Here is a 14,927-nt window from a genome sequence, read left to right as displayed (position 1 = left end):
GATAAGAATCCAATATAAATGTTTAAACTCATGAGTTAAAGCTAAAACAATTAACTCATAGGGGGCTTCCTCACGCTCTGATTTACATCTACAGACGATTTTTCCATTGAGATCTATCGACCAGCCCCTAAGCCCAAGCAGAGAAAGGTATGGGAAGGGCGCTACACTGACAGTAGGCATGGCTGACAACTGACCTAGGGAAAGGATTAAATTAAAAAAATAAAAAATAAATAAAAAAAGATAAAAGAAAAGCCGAAAAACATAAAAACTCCAAACGTGTAATAGGGAAACAATGCGTAAACCTCTGCAGCCCTAACACTGTTTACATCACAACACAACAAATTATGTTTAAAATGCTCACTTGAGATCATTACAGAAAGTTTATATCACATTCAGTACATTCTATTAAGCACGGAAATAATATATTTTAGAAAGATTTCCATCCTAAATAAGAGATTTTAGTGCTTAATGGGCAAAAACCCCAAACAACTATCCAGAAGACTCTGCTGTTCAAAAAGTTACTTTCCTATTGTCCTAGTAGGCAATGATTTGTACGTTGTGACTTTATAACTTACATAAATCTATAGTGACTTCATTAGGATAAAACACTCATGGGAATAGTCTCACCACTGAGCACTTTTATAAAACCTAGCATAGTCACATGGATGTGTGCAGCCAGAGAGGATATAATTTGGTCCATGTATAAGTAGGTGGTCTATAGTAAGAGTTGACGTAAACGGATTCCTCCTAAAAGTAATGTTTATTATAAAGAAAAGGTCTTAGGACATGACTCTTTTGGCTAGCGACGGAACTGATTATTGTCCAACTGAAGACAAATCACTTAATTTCTTGTGCATCACTGATTTCCTTATTTGGAAAAATAAGATAATGATGATTTACTTTACTTCTCAATTTGATGAATTTTACACTATTACAAAATCATTTGCCATGATCTTATTTATATAACTAATTTACATCTTAAACATTTAAGGTTAAAGAAAGGTTATTTAAATTAAGGTAAAACACCTTAAATGTTGAATATCTGAAGAATTTCCAAGAGAACATCTTACAAACATGTAGAACAGCAAATTAAAATATTTATACTTGTAACATGCTATAAAAATTGATAGCATATGGGTCTTCTGCAGTCTTCTCAGTTTACGGATGAGAAAAGAGCCGACTGGAGACTTGCCTACGTCTGGGAAATTAGGCGGTTAGAAATGACACAAAGAAACGGGGAAGTGAGGTGGTCACGCGGTGGGTACGGAGAGGTCAGCACTGAGCGCCTGACACTGCCACGGCGCTGTCAGTGCTTTTCAGGAAGACGACGCGCAAGGAAAGCAAAACCGAAGTTCTGGGACAAAAGGAATGGCAGGTGGGGGGGACCACTACCGGGAGCTGAGATGGCAGGGACGGGGCGACTGGGGCAATCAAAACAGAGCGTGAGAAGGCTGTGCACAGGCCGCCAGCGGCGAGGCGCCAGCACGACAGGTAAAGACAGGTGAAGAGCACACGCTGACAGGAGGCCGTGATTCACACACGCCAGGGACAGAGGACGAAGGGAAAGGATGATATGGACACAGGAACGGCGGGATGCGGCCGCAGACAGACAACTAACACACCGGCGAGGGGAGCAGGGCGGAACCCGCCGCGCCAGACCCGCCCCGGTCCCGTCCGCGTCCGCGTCCGCCACTCGGACGCCGGGGCGCAGAACCCGGAAGTCGTCAGAAGCAGCCGCACCGCACTCCGAGTTCCCGCCGCCGCCAGGTTCTCCCCGTTCCCATTCTCTCCGGCTCCCTACCGCTCCCCCTCTCTAGCCTTACCTTTTCCCGAATGTGCCAGACAGCGGGAATGGGGGCCTCTTGCCCCCTTTTTCCTCCCGACGTCTACTCTTCCAAACTCCACTCAGATCCCTCCTCCTCTACGGAACCCTCCTAGGCCGACTTGGACAAATCGCCCCCTCAGCCGCCCTTAAGTGTCATCCACTGGTCGCAGTTCCTTGCCAGCAGCGAGCTTGCCTTCTCGTCATTCTCTCGCTGAGGGCCTAGGACCTAGTGCGTGCTGGGTGCGGGGGCTCCGGTGCAGGAAGGCCCGCGGACGACCGTGGGAAGACGCAGTCTGAGACGCCAGTGCGCTGGCCCACGGCCGCCGCTCCGGGGGGCGATCGGAGCAGCCGGGCAGCCGAGGACGGCAGCGCGGACCCGAAACCGGCGCACGTCCCCTGAGGCGAGGATGCGGCCGGGGAGGAGAGGGCAGGGAACCCAGCTACGGGCTACGGAGGTGACAGGACCCACAAGCCCAGGAGGGGAAAGGCGGGGCGAGTCCCGCGCTCTGGACGTAGACGGCGGGGCCGCGGGGGCTCGGACCCGAGCCCCGGGCACCCGCCACAGGGCTTCCGGCCAGGGCGGCCGCGACGGCGCAGAACCCCGAGCGCAGCCAGCCGAGCCGAGGCCGACTGGCCGAGAGCGGCGCCCGACAGCGCTGTCCCGCAGGCCCGGCCCTACCTACAGATGCGAAGCACAGCCGGAGACGCGCCCGCGCCGCCCGGGCCCCGCTGCAGCTGCTCCGCACTTCCGCTTCCGCTCGCGGCGTTTCCGCTCCAGGGACCGCCCCCCGAGGGGCGGGGCCGAGGTGCCTGAGGGGCGAGATGCGCAGGCGCCGCTCCCGTTGCCTGGAAACCGCGCGCGCGGCGAAGCTCTGCGTCCCGCGGTCCCGGCTTCCAGCGTAGCTGGTGGGGCGCTCTCCCTTCCACGGCCCGCTTCGCGGGTTTCCGCTGCCGGGTGGAGCAGTGGGCACGTGGGGCACCTGACGCCGCGGTTCCGCACAAGAACTGGGAGTGTCCGCTCTCCTCAGCCCCTGTCCAGCTGCAGGGCTGTCACTGCGTCCCGGGCCTTGGCTGCGGGAAGTGTGGCAGGGCGCGGGGCGAACGAGCGGGGCTGCCCTTGGCAGCCGTGACCTTCGCAAGTCGTTTACCCTCTGGCCCTCCGCTTCCCCTGCGCGAAGTCGGACAGTCACGGTACTTCTCACGTCAGCTTCGAAGGGCGGAGCAGAGCGCTGGGCGGGTAGGAAGCACTAGGGCCGTAGGACGAACGTTAGAAGAGCTGCGATGAGCAGGATGGGCCCACGCTTTTTTAACCAGCGGGCTTGCCCATCTGAAGTGGGGTGTGGAGGTTCCAGGAGGAGGAGCAATGGCAGGCGAAGAGCAAGATGCTTTGGAGGAATTTCAGTAACTAGAATGTATGCGTGAGGGAGCAGAGGCAGATAAAAGTGGTTGGGGGAGCAGGATCACCTGCGCACATAGGGTCTCTGACTTCTGTTAAGGGGCGTTGAACTTTAAGCCGCCATCTCGACCTTATTCCTGAAGCTGCTTTTAAGATTGGGAAAATTCATACCCAAAACGTGCGCCCTTGGGTTCGGAGATAGGGCAATCTTCAGATTACACACAATTCCCCTCCCTACCTGCAACGCCCTTTCTCTACAACCCAGAGAACCTTTTGGTAGCCCAGTGCGACACCAATCTATTTTTAGGAAAGTTATTGACAAACTTCGATAATTAATAATACCAAAGTTTTGAAATGCATCTCAAACTTACCTTTCCACAACCTGTCTCAAGACTGCTGTAAGCCTAAGGGAGCAAGAGGCTCTGTCAGGGAAGTAAAAGGATCAATATTGTTCCTTCAGAGTCCCTTGCAAAGTACTTGACAGATCAAGCACTCAAAAAGAATTACCCAAACTAAGTGACACCATATGTATTAAACAGTCTGAGGAGTAATCTTTCCGTTTGGCATACAAGGCATTCACTTCCTGTTGATAATTTTTTTCTAAGTAAAATGAAAAAACGGTGCTCAGCACCTATTACTGGTTGGGTGCCTAGGGTTACAAGAGGTGTGTGAAATGGTCTCAGCTCTTAAGGCACATATGTTGTGGTTGGGGAGACAGACATATTAAATTTAGGAAAAAAGCAAAGCATAGTGTAAGGTTTATAACATGTGTACAAAGAAAGCAGCAAAGAAGTAATATGTGAACTGAGCCTGGAAGAAAGGATGGGATCTGAGAAGGGATCAGAAGAGGAAGGGCTTCCAGGCAGAGAGTGGGAACCTAGGGAAGAGATTGAAATAGGAATTCAGGTTGTGTGTAGGGGAACCAGGGACACTGGACTTCAGGAACAGGAGGTCCACACTGAGGGTCACTGGGGCCAAGAGGCAGACTGTGTGCCCAAAGCCCCTCCTACCACTTGGTAGTCCTCATCTACCCCATAGAACTTCCAAAAAGCATTTCTGCCTCCCTTCTAAATATGCATAGATGACCAAGGATCAACAGACAACTGAGAGAGACAAAAGAAAAAAGAATAAAACAGGAACTAGGGGAAGAAAATGTTATAAAAAAACCTTATTATCTACAGTCTTTGAAGATAATATTACACCTATAAGAGAAAAATATATAAAAGAACATTCAGAAAATAAGAGCTCTTCAAAATTCCGAAAGCAATAAATTTAAAAATTGATAAAAGAGAACACATTTGATAACCCTCAGATAGCAAAACAGAAAGATGAAGAAAGAAATATAAGAAAATTAGATGATTGAGAAGTTCGAAATCTGAGAAATAGGAATTACAGAAAAGAGAACAGGGAAAATGAAGAAGAGGAGGAAATTACTCAAGAAATAATTCAAGAAAATTTCCCAGATCTGAAAGACATGTTGTTATGTTGAAAGGGTATACCAAATACTTGCACAACAAACCTGAAAAGACCCACAACAAGGCACAGCATCACAGAATTTCAGTGATAAAAATCTTTAAAAATGCCCATAAGAAAAAATAAGAGGGTCGCATTTAAGGGACTGGAAATCAGAATGGAGTGGAAATTCTCAATTGAATCTTAGGAAGCTGAAATTCAGTGTGGCATTAACTTCAAAATTCTGAAGAAAATTTTAATGAAATTCTCTCCAAATATGAAGTGTGAGGGTAGAATAAAGATATTTCAGACATGCAGCTCAAAATTATTATCTATCAAATATTTTATTTCAGAAACGTGCTGTAGGATATTCTCCAAAATTAATAAGTTTAGGAAGGAATATTTAGGATCTAGAAAGTGGAGAGTCCAAAAGAGAAAAAGCATCCCAGGACGAAAGCCAGAGACCATCTAGACTGGAGCAGGAGGGTCCTGGGGTCATATATACAGAAAAAGTGTGACTCATCAAATATCTGATGTGTTTGAATATGTTAAAAGATCTGCAGAGTTTGGCAACAATAAGTAATAAACACATAGAAAAGTCAATAAGCAGATAAATTAAGCAATTGTTGAATCTAGTAAAGACCAAAAAAAAAAAAAAAAAACCCTACAAAAAGAATGTAATCATAGCACGTGACTCAACTGAGAATAACGATTACATAATTTAAATAAGTACTGGATGGTAATTTAATCAAAAAGGATACTATAACTATTTTAGAAAAATGGGACATGCTCTTATACGTGTTCATAAATATGTGTGTCGAGTGGAACCAAAGTTTTGCCGCTCCAAAATATGTTTTGAGGATATTGATTTTAATCTGATTATCATGAAACAAAGGACACAGAAAGAAGCTCTGACTTCCCCCGTTACCTACCTAAAGGAATTTAGCTGGAAAAACCTGCTTAGAGGAAGGGAGCATCACCTCAGCATCACGATATAAACTGAGTGTGAGGACCGGCAGAGACTCGGCAAAGCCAGTTTGTTGGCCCCTCTCTGTGCCCCGCTGTTTCTGATAGCCCAGCAGGATTTCGTTTACCATGTGTTTGCTCTTTCTCTTCTACCTGTGAATTGCTTGCTTTCCCTTTGAAATCCCAGACCCCTGCTTCCTTCTCCTTTGTCCAGAATGGCATATGAACCTCAGCTTCCCAATGTGTCTGGGTTGCCATATTCTTGTGGCCCCCCACATGTCCATTGTAATGAATTTTGGACATGTTCTCTTGTTAATCTGTCTCATGTTAATTTGATTCCTAGCCCAGCTCGAGGAACTTAGAAGGTGGGAGGAACGTTATTTTGCTTTGACCCCAACAGTGTCTAGGAAATCGAGGGAAGAGTTAAGTCCTCATCTTCTAGATTTGGGAAGTTCACAGACAATATACACAACTGAAAAGAAAAGATACAGCATTAGAAATCAGTTAAATGTAGAAGAAGGAGTTGGGAGTGGGAATGCGTGGTGTGGAAAATTGCTATCTTTTAAATTTAGAAATACTATTAGAATTTTAAAATATGTAAATATATTACTTTGATAAAAGGAAAAAGTTTTATGTTTTAAAAACATTAAGTAACTAGTACAAGTGATTTTAAGTAGCATAATTGTTATTGTAACCCAAATCTGTCTAAATTCTAAATTTTTTTTTTTTTTTTTTTTTTTTTTTTTGCTACAGTACAGTGAAGAAAAGAGAAAACCAAAGGTTACTTCCAGATCTCTTTCCTGGGAGGCTGAAAGAAAAGTTGTACATAGAAATCAGAGTAACGTAGCAAAAATAAAAATTATGTGTGACGAGTCACCTCCTTCCCGTCCCTGCTTACACGGCACACAGACATTCCCCATGCCCCCGGCACGTGCCAGGTTTATCAGTTCGGTCTCGGAGAATCTGAAAACGGGGTGGAGAAATAGAGACGATAAGAAAGAAAGGAAGAGAAAGAAAAAAAATGTAGGTTGAAAGTAGAGAGAAGTTGGGAATCAAGAGTAAAACGCTGGTGAGAAAGACTTCACGTCAACAGTGAGAGAAAAAACATGGAGCCAAATGAGCTGGGGAGAAGGATGGGATTTGGGGCAGGTTTCTCTTGGTGACAGTTTGACCCTTTAAATTGCCTTCAAGGTTTATTTGGAATTAGGTTTAATTTTATTTGAACACAACAACGATGTGAGGCCTAGATCTATTTGAATCATAATTCATCCAAAAGTTGGGAAAGAAAAAAGCCATAAACATAACAACATACAGACTTCTACATGGTTGATCCACATTAGATATTGCTGGAATGTTTCACTGCTGATAAAAAGTGTCATAAAGAACATGTCCCTGGTCATCCTATGTATGTGACTTCTGAGCCCTGTAGGCCTTGTACAGCTGGGTAGGGAGCTGGCACATGTCTGGGGCCCACAGTGGGGGATGGAGAGCACCATGGGCCCTGAAGACTGCGGTGGAACCAACAGCTAAGTAACACTGAGAGCAATTCCGTAAGTTCCAGGAGATGCCGACTTTTCATTGTGTTATTTGAATGCTGAACTGACTTACTTTATAATTAAGGGTACAAAATTAGAGTTTTCTGTTACCTGTAGCTGAAAGTCTGTTTCATCTTCTGTCCATAAAAGAATAATTTCTACAGAACTTGTCCTTCTACGCTAAACAACTGGAAAACTAGACAAAATACAGGATTTTACAATTTTCAGACAGTAGACAACAGGAAGTAAGGGGTGGAGAATTTTGAAAGAAGGGAACAATGACATGACCCCCATGACTGACCTGATTTTCTGCTTAGATCAGCAGAGAAAATCAATGAAACAGGAGGCTGGTTCTTTGATAAGATCATTAAAACGGATAAACCTGTAGCTATACCGATCATGACAGAGAAGACACAGATCAGCCATACTAATGACAGAAGATGGTACCGCAGTTTCTTCCACACTGAAGGGTTAAACGAGGACTAGTTGGACATCTTTAGATGAGATGAACAAAATCCTCAAACTGTTCAGATGACCAAACTTGACCAAAGAAAAAAAAATCTTAGTATCCTTATATTTATTAAATCCTATAATTATTATATTGAATTTGCAAGTAAAAACCTTCTAACAAAGGAAACTCTAGACCGAGGTGGACTCGGTGATGGATTCTCTGAAGTACCTAAAGAGTATAATTCCTATACGAACTCTTTCCAGAAGTCAAAGGGCAGAGAAGACCTCTGTACATTGCATAATTAACATAGTGGCAGAAAGTGTCACCCAGCAAGGGCCGGCCCACTGCTGGACTCACACTGAAGCTGATATGATGCCCACTTCTGAGAAAAGAAAGCGTGTTTATTTGGCGGTCTACAGGCCAGGAGACAGGAGCCAGGGCTCAGGCCTGTCCCTGCGCCCAGGGCTCGGTGGGTGTGAGGGGCTCAGCACAGGTCTTCCTGGACAGTAGACTTCGCTTCTGACGGCTTCCGCAGGCCAGGTTCTGACCGCAGCCTGGTCCTGTGGTGGGGAGCATGTAAGGGTTCACAGGTGTCGCTTGTAGGCAGGTGGACTTTTTTTCTGAGTCTTGTTAAAAACAGGACAGGCCAGTTTGAGCCGGTCTTGCAGGTGCAACAGCAGCCCTGATTTCCCTGTGGACCTCCAGCCTGGATGGCCAGCGAGCGGGTGCATTAACAGATGCGCACGTGAAGCTGCCCTCTCCCTGCCACGTGCAGGGGCAGCTGGGTCTGACTGTGAACCATGGTTTCCATCAGCCGGCCCCGGTTTTCCCATTTGCTGGACAGTGGTTGGTTCCGTGCTGGCCTATGACACTCTGGCCACTAAGAAGCACTTATGCTGGGCCTTTAAGAACCTGAAAACAGCTACATTTCTTGCCTCAATGAACCTGCCAAATGTTAACAGCGATGGTTCCAAGTAGCACTAAAAGAAACCATAGTTTGCGATTGTTCTTGAAAAATCCGGACTCATCGACCACACCCTCACTTACCTAGCAACAGCCCAATGTATGCACTTTGTAAGCACTTTACAGTCGTTAGGTCTAGTGGTTATGACTGAGAAACAGCCCTGTTCCCATTTTCCTACAAGGAAATAGCATTCTGAAAACAAATCTTGCTGGTGAGCCAGTGCTGCCCAGTCTGTTCCCTGGGACGTGGTGGAGAGGAAGGACTCAGAAGAAAAATGAGAAGGAAGGAGACTGCTGAACAGCAAGGAAGGCTTGAAAATAGGTCTTTCATTTCGAGATTAAAAAACTGTGTTGGTCTGAAGGTGAAAACCATTTGCCGAAATTTGTCCCCTCTTTTTTCCTCCAATACTTAGGCTGTTTATTGGGGTCCCTTTCTCTCCAGCCCTTTTCCTGGAGCAGGGCTTTGCAAAGCTGGTCTCCTAGCAGCCGAATGCAGAAGGCCCATTCATATTACAATGGACGGAAGGGAGAAAGAGCTTGGTTTGTTTAAACTGCCTCTGTCTTCATTCACAGCCTGATGTCCGTCTGCATTGTGACACCCACAATGGCACTAAAGGACTCATTGTGGCTGAAAACAAATCAAAACAGAATAAGGGATGCTAAGATAAAAGAGCTATGCAACAAAATTGTTTTAAAAATCTAAGTCTCACATCTGAGGTTTGTGTTACCTTTTGGCTGTGTGGCCTGTTAACCGGTGTTTGTAAAACCACTAGAGTTTAATAAACAAATAGATGGGAACTTTAGGTACATTTTTAAAGACGCTTGCACAGAAGGGGTGGGTCTGCAGGGTTGCTCTGGAAGCTGCTTAATAATTATCGTTGTTTGTTTGCACAACATTTGGGGCGCCACACTCTGCACTTGGTGTTTATTTTTCTGATAAACATGGCCCACCTCTGCCCATGAGGCCCAGCCGCGCCCCCCACACACAGCCGCCCCCACCTACTCCCCCCCTGCCCTAACCAACATCAGATGTTGCGGGAACCCACGCCCAGTTCAGCAGGCAACAGGTGGAAGGTTGAATAGCTTCACACGTTTTTCGGGAGAGGGGGTGGGGAGAAAGAGAAAAAAAGGAGGGCGGGAGGGCAGGCTTTTGGGAGCCGATTTAAGGATTAGATCAGATGTTATTGCTAGTGAAAAATTAAACAGCCCGGTGCTCTGGGGAGTGCAGATTAATATATTTAGTGACTGTGCGCACAAAGGCTGCTCATTGTGGCCACGTCTGAATGCCTGTGAATAGGATGGAACATATGCAGCCTGTCACCGCAGGTGCCCACATCTGTTCTTCCCCGGGCAGATGCTCGCAGAAAAGGGGAGGTGGGGAGGCCAGGGAAGGACAGCGTCGTCGAAAGCCCCGCCTCACCCGGAGCTCCTGGGGTCCAGCGGGGACACTCCGCGGGGAGGGCGGGGTCCGAGCGCCGCGCGCCGGGGAGGGCTGGAGGCGCGGCGTCTCCCCGGCGACTGCGTTTCAGAGCCTGGGGCGCCGGGCTGGGTGATTGACTGGCCGCCCGGGGACCGGGCGACAGGTGCCCGCGACCTCCCGGGTGGGACGAGTCCCGGGGAGCGAGGCCTCGGGGAAGGCCTACTTCACGTCGCTCTGGGACGCCCTTTCTCTCCCTCCTCCATTGTCCTACAGAGTCGTGGTCCTGCGATTTGCAGGTCAGGACATTGATGCAGGTGACCCGGGCGCCCTCCCTGCCCCTGGCGCGCACAAAGCTCCCGCCGCTCACCCGCCGACTGTGCGCGCAGCCGCCCCGAGGGCCGCCGTGGCCCGCGCCCTGGAGCCTTTCCCCAGGCGCAAGGACGCGTGGGCGTGGGTCCGTCACCGGGCCGACTGGGTCCACGGCAAGGGCCCCGGCGGCGAGGGGTGACGCGCCGCGAGGCCCCGCCGACCTGGACTCTGCCGACCCCGCACATACGCCCCTCGGAGCGCGCGTCGCCACTGCCTCCAGGACGCCCTCCCGAGCGCCGCTGCCCATGGTCAGGGGCCACAGCAGCCACCACCCAACTACCCCCGCGGGTCCGGCACGTTCTCTCCCAGAAAGGTCCAAGGGGCCGCTGGGGGGCTGGGGGGAGCGCGCGGCAGAGCAGCTGCGCGGTCATCTGATCCGGGACAAAGGCGCGCCCGCCGGGGCCGGGGCCAGGTAAACACGCGCTTTGTCATGGAGATGGGCGCACAGCCCCGGGCAGATGATCCGCGGTTTGGGGAAAGGCTGCCGCAGCCGAGGAGACGGGGGGGGGGGGGGGCGGGAGGGAAGTGCGGGAGGCGTGGGGGGCGGGGAGCAGTGGGGGCGCGGAGGAGGGGCCCGGCGGTCCTCCGCCCCGGCCGCGCCTGAGCCACGCGACCCGCCCTTTCTCATGCAAATCCGCGCATGCCTTTGCAAGTCCCGCGGACGTGCGGCCCCCACCTCCCCGGCCGCGCACCCGCGCAGGTGGCGGTGCCGCAATGCACCGCATCCCGAACAAAACAAACCACGTGGGGTTGGGACATTCCTTCCTTCCCATGACACGGTCGCCGGTCCCTTGAAAAAAGGAGAGGGTTTGTGACACGCCGTGACCCCGCCCCGCAGGGAAGTCAGGGCCACCGACCCACTGACTGGGTCCCCAGCGGCCCGGCCTGTGGTTACGCGGGGGAGGGCTTAGGAGAAGCTGCGGGGGCCGATCGCTGCGTCCTCGGGTGTCTGTCCTCCTACCACGCTCTCCTGCGGCCCGCACAGACGCCCCTGCCGGGCCAGGGGTCGCTGTCCTGGGTGTCTGAGGGGCTGCCACCAGGAGGGCTTGAAGGGTTGACCTGGGTGTGCTGCGTCGTTTATCCTCCGGCGTCTACGAGCGAGCTCTGCCCGCCTTCCCTTTCCCTGTGGCTGAGTGGGCGGCCCAGGTTAGAACGTATACATTCACACAGAGAGATCCAGACACGACTCGTGTTAGTGTATCTGTCTGCGCGTTTGGGTCAGCGTGTCTTGTAAATGTTCGCGTGCCTCCGGAAGTCGGTCCTTAAGGAGTAAGCAGTAAGGAAATACCCACAATATCTACCCGACACAGAAAAAGGTTTTGTCCATGGAAATCTGCAAGAGCTTCCTGTATTCACAGCAAGCAGGTCAATCCCTCTGCTGTTTTAGCCGCTTTGAGAGTCCAAAACTGTGACCGGTGGAGAATGGGCAGGGGGTGTGTTGGTGGGGGATGTGATACTAATACTAATTAATAAACATGCTTCAGGGTCCCTTCCTCCGCCTCCTTTTTTTTTTTTTTTTTTCCCCAAGTAAGCTGGCATGTTTGATCAACACCAGATTTGCTGCCTGGAAGTTTTTTATTTTGTTGTTCTGAACAAGGACCTCGATTCTTCTTAGGAATAAGAGAACCTCTCTGTTGGGTATACAGTATTCAGTTGGTCTGTGAAAACACAAACCCCACTCAAGTCTCCAGACTTGTTTACACAGAAAACTGAACCTGTGGCTGGCCTGGAGTCTGAAGCCTATTCTGGGCATTGTTTATTGCAATCTTCCCAGGCGCTCCTCCCCCCACCCACAACCAGCATCACATACACCTTGAGAACAGGGCCTTTCTTGGGGCGAAAGGGGGTTTGGCACAGGACGGGGTGACCACAGCAGTAGGTCACACTGCCGAGCATGGGCATGTTTAATTTGATAAAGTGGCCTCATGAAACGGCTGGTAAAATTGTAAAATTATCTGGGTCTCCAGCAAACTTCAGACCGCTGTGGTTGCTGTGCTGTGGTTCTGAGCCTGCCCTGTCCGCCCGGGGTTCTTCAGGCTACAGGCTGTGTGTGCCCCGTCAGAACCAACCACCGCTGGGCGGCAAGTCCCTCTCCGCTCCCAGGTCTGATGTATTGGGTGCCTTCTCAGCCATAATGAGCCTCACTTTGTACAGTGAATTTGCCGAGACATCAAAAAGTATTTAAAAGAAAGTTTCCTGCTTTTTCCTAATGAGCAAGGTGAGGATTTATGGTGCGTGGGAGGGGCCGCGAGGGCCAGCGCGGAGCAAGTCTGTTTAACACACTAGAGCTTAAGCTCCCTCCCACATTTAGGGGGTTCAGAGCGCTGCGTTGCGGGAGTATAGAAACATGCAGTTAGGGAGTGAAACAACGCCATTTGGTTCGGAGCAGATGGCTGGCTAGGGGGCTGATGGCGTCTAAAGGCGTGTCATCCCCCTTCAGCCTGAATCCCTAGGGCTCCCCTTGTCTTCCCAATCAATGAAAATTAAAGTGCGAAGAAAGGGTGAATAGTCGGACCTCGAGTCTCTCCTTTGTCCATCTCAGCTACTGGTCCGCAGGAGTTAAAGTACAACAGGCTGCCAGAGGCACACCGAGGTTAAACAGTCTCCCGGTAGCTCAGCTTCGGAGGGGCGGGGGAGCATCCAACGCAGGGGGAGGGGGTGGGGGGAGGGGGACGGAGGAGGGGGGAGAGGAGGAGGGTGGGGGAGAAGAAAGGCGCGTTCTGCTTGACTTCCCCAACACAGAATCGCGTGGCATAAATTAAGTTGGAAAAGAATGAACGCTTTGGGCAGGATTCTGATGGATTTTACGATGCCTTTCAGTTCCGCTTTGCCGCTGTAATCGAGAAATCTGTGCCACGTCAATTTAACAAATACTTGATAGTGAGGGGGTTTGTTAAAGATTTGGGGCAAGTCTCTTTCCCCCCAAGGTTTAAGCCCTTGCGCGTGGAACTTTTCATTTCCAGTTTTCTAAACAGGCATTCACATGAGCCTGTTTCCCACTTCCATTTTCTAATTAAAAGGTTCCTGATATTTCATCTTTACTGAATCGACTTTCAGTCTCAGAGGCGCAGGATTTAGCGCTCACATTCCTTTCCTCCTCCTCGGCTCCCAACTCCTGGAAGCCCCCCCATGTCTCTCTCTCTCTCTCTCTCTCTCTCTCTCTCTCTCTCACACACACACACACACACACACACGCACGCACACGCACACGCACACACGCACAGTTCTCAGAAACTAGCTTTCAAAGGAAACATGCATGCAGCGTAAAAAGGAAGCAAACACTAGGTGGCAAGATTAAATTAGGATTCACACCGCCGGTGGCGCAGTCCGCGCACCGTCCGCATGGGGCGCCGCGCTGGGACACCCCCGCCCCGTCCTGGGGCGCAGCAGCTTTTGAAGCCTCCGTTTGTTCTGAACCAAACAGTAGGGGTCCTGCTGCGGTCCACGCCTGCCCGTCTCACCTCGGCCGTAAACGTCAGCGCGCGCTACTTCCCATTCACTCTCTGCTTCTCTGGAGGCCGCGGTGGGAAACCTGAAGTGTCCTATCTGTCATCCCGAAACTTTAGGGGTACCTGGGAGCCACAGAATCAGGGCTCTGGTGGCCAACAGCTGGAGGGACTGCCGCGGACGATGTCACCAGTGGTTTTTAAAGCTGTGTTTACAGCGGTTTGACTTGGGATTAGGGTTTCCCCTCTCCCTGTCGTTACATGACACTTTGTGACCTCGACATCTGCTGCAATGAAAGTTCCATTTTGCCGGGACGCCGCGGGTTCCCACCAGCAAGGCGGCCGCAGCACCTACAGCGAGGCCGTTGCGGCCGGCGCCAGGCCGTGCAGCCACCCAAGTGACACACTTACTCCAGCATCCACACCTCCTGCGCCCACGGAGCCTGCCGTGTGTGTGTGTGTGTGTGTGTGTGTGTGTGTGTGTGAAGGCGGGGCAAGGACGGCGCAGACCTCGGAGCGCGCCGGGCACAGAGCTGGATGCCAAAGTAGGCGTCGCCGCCGCACCTTAACTCGGCCTTGCGCCCGCCAGCGTGAGGGCCATTTAGACAATTCATTGTGTGATCTGTGTTCTCAGCCCTCCCAATAAACTCATTTCCCTTTAAAAATTGAAAACAAAAGTTCTAGGGTCTGATGGACGTGTAAAAACCTAATAAGGTGATGGTCGAAGAAGGTTGCGGGCTGTGGGGGGGGGCGGGTAGAGGTCTCTGGAACATGTGCCGGACATTGTCGCCGCGGCCGCGGCGCGCGTAGGGAGCGCTTTCTCTGCGCATTGTGCGGGGAGCAGGTGCGGTCTGCATTACCATACAGCTGAGCGCACAAAGAGCCACTGATTCAGCCTAGCACAATAACACACTGCCTTAATGACAGCCACGCGAACGACGCACACCAAACTCACTTTTTACCAAGTGGAGGGAGGCCGAGGGGGCACTACCCGGGAGAGGGGCCGGGGACCCGGGAGCGGTGGCGGTGGCCCAGAATCCCGCCAGGAAGGGTGCGCGTGTACGGGGGGCGGGGGATGCTAGTTCTAGGCGTCAGGATCTCCGG

At 50.7% G+C, this 14,927-nt stretch overlaps 1 protein-coding gene and 1 long non-coding RNA gene across 14 annotated transcripts in view; one reads left to right on the top strand and one right to left on the bottom strand.

Annotated features, from left to right (window-relative positions):
• FAM120B (family with sequence similarity 120B) overlaps window positions 1–2,609 on the bottom strand; it is a 54,617-nt gene extending 52,008 nt beyond the window's left edge. For 3 of the 13 annotated variants that reach the window (XM_036223785.1, XM_036223790.1, XM_036223791.1), the window contains exon 1: window positions 1,824–2,473. The gene's annotated coding sequence lies outside the window, so the exon portion shown is untranslated. Of the gene's footprint in view, window positions 1–1,823; window positions 2,480–2,504 lie in introns of those variants that run through there. The other 10 variants (XM_036223771.1, XM_036223758.1, XM_036223766.1 and 7 more) reach the window with 7 other exon arrangements.
• A 92-nt stretch (window positions 2,610–2,701) lies between these two features.
• Window positions 2,702–6,511, top strand: LOC118604031. Its single transcript, XR_004951642.1, has 2 exons — window positions 2,702–3,016; window positions 6,393–6,511. It is a non-coding gene; the product is annotated as an uncharacterized LOC118604031 (long non-coding RNA).
• Window positions 6,512–14,927: the final 8,416 nt, after the last annotated feature.

The sequence above is a fragment of the Rousettus aegyptiacus genome, unplaced genomic scaffold, assembly GCF_014176215.1.
Source record: "Rousettus aegyptiacus isolate mRouAeg1 unplaced genomic scaffold, mRouAeg1.p scaffold_m13_p_1, whole genome shotgun sequence".
NCBI classification, from domain to species: Eukaryota; Metazoa; Chordata; class Mammalia; order Chiroptera; family Pteropodidae; genus Rousettus; species Rousettus aegyptiacus.
Note: the sequence above shows the minus strand (reverse complement) of the source record. Positions and strands in the feature narration are given on the sequence as shown.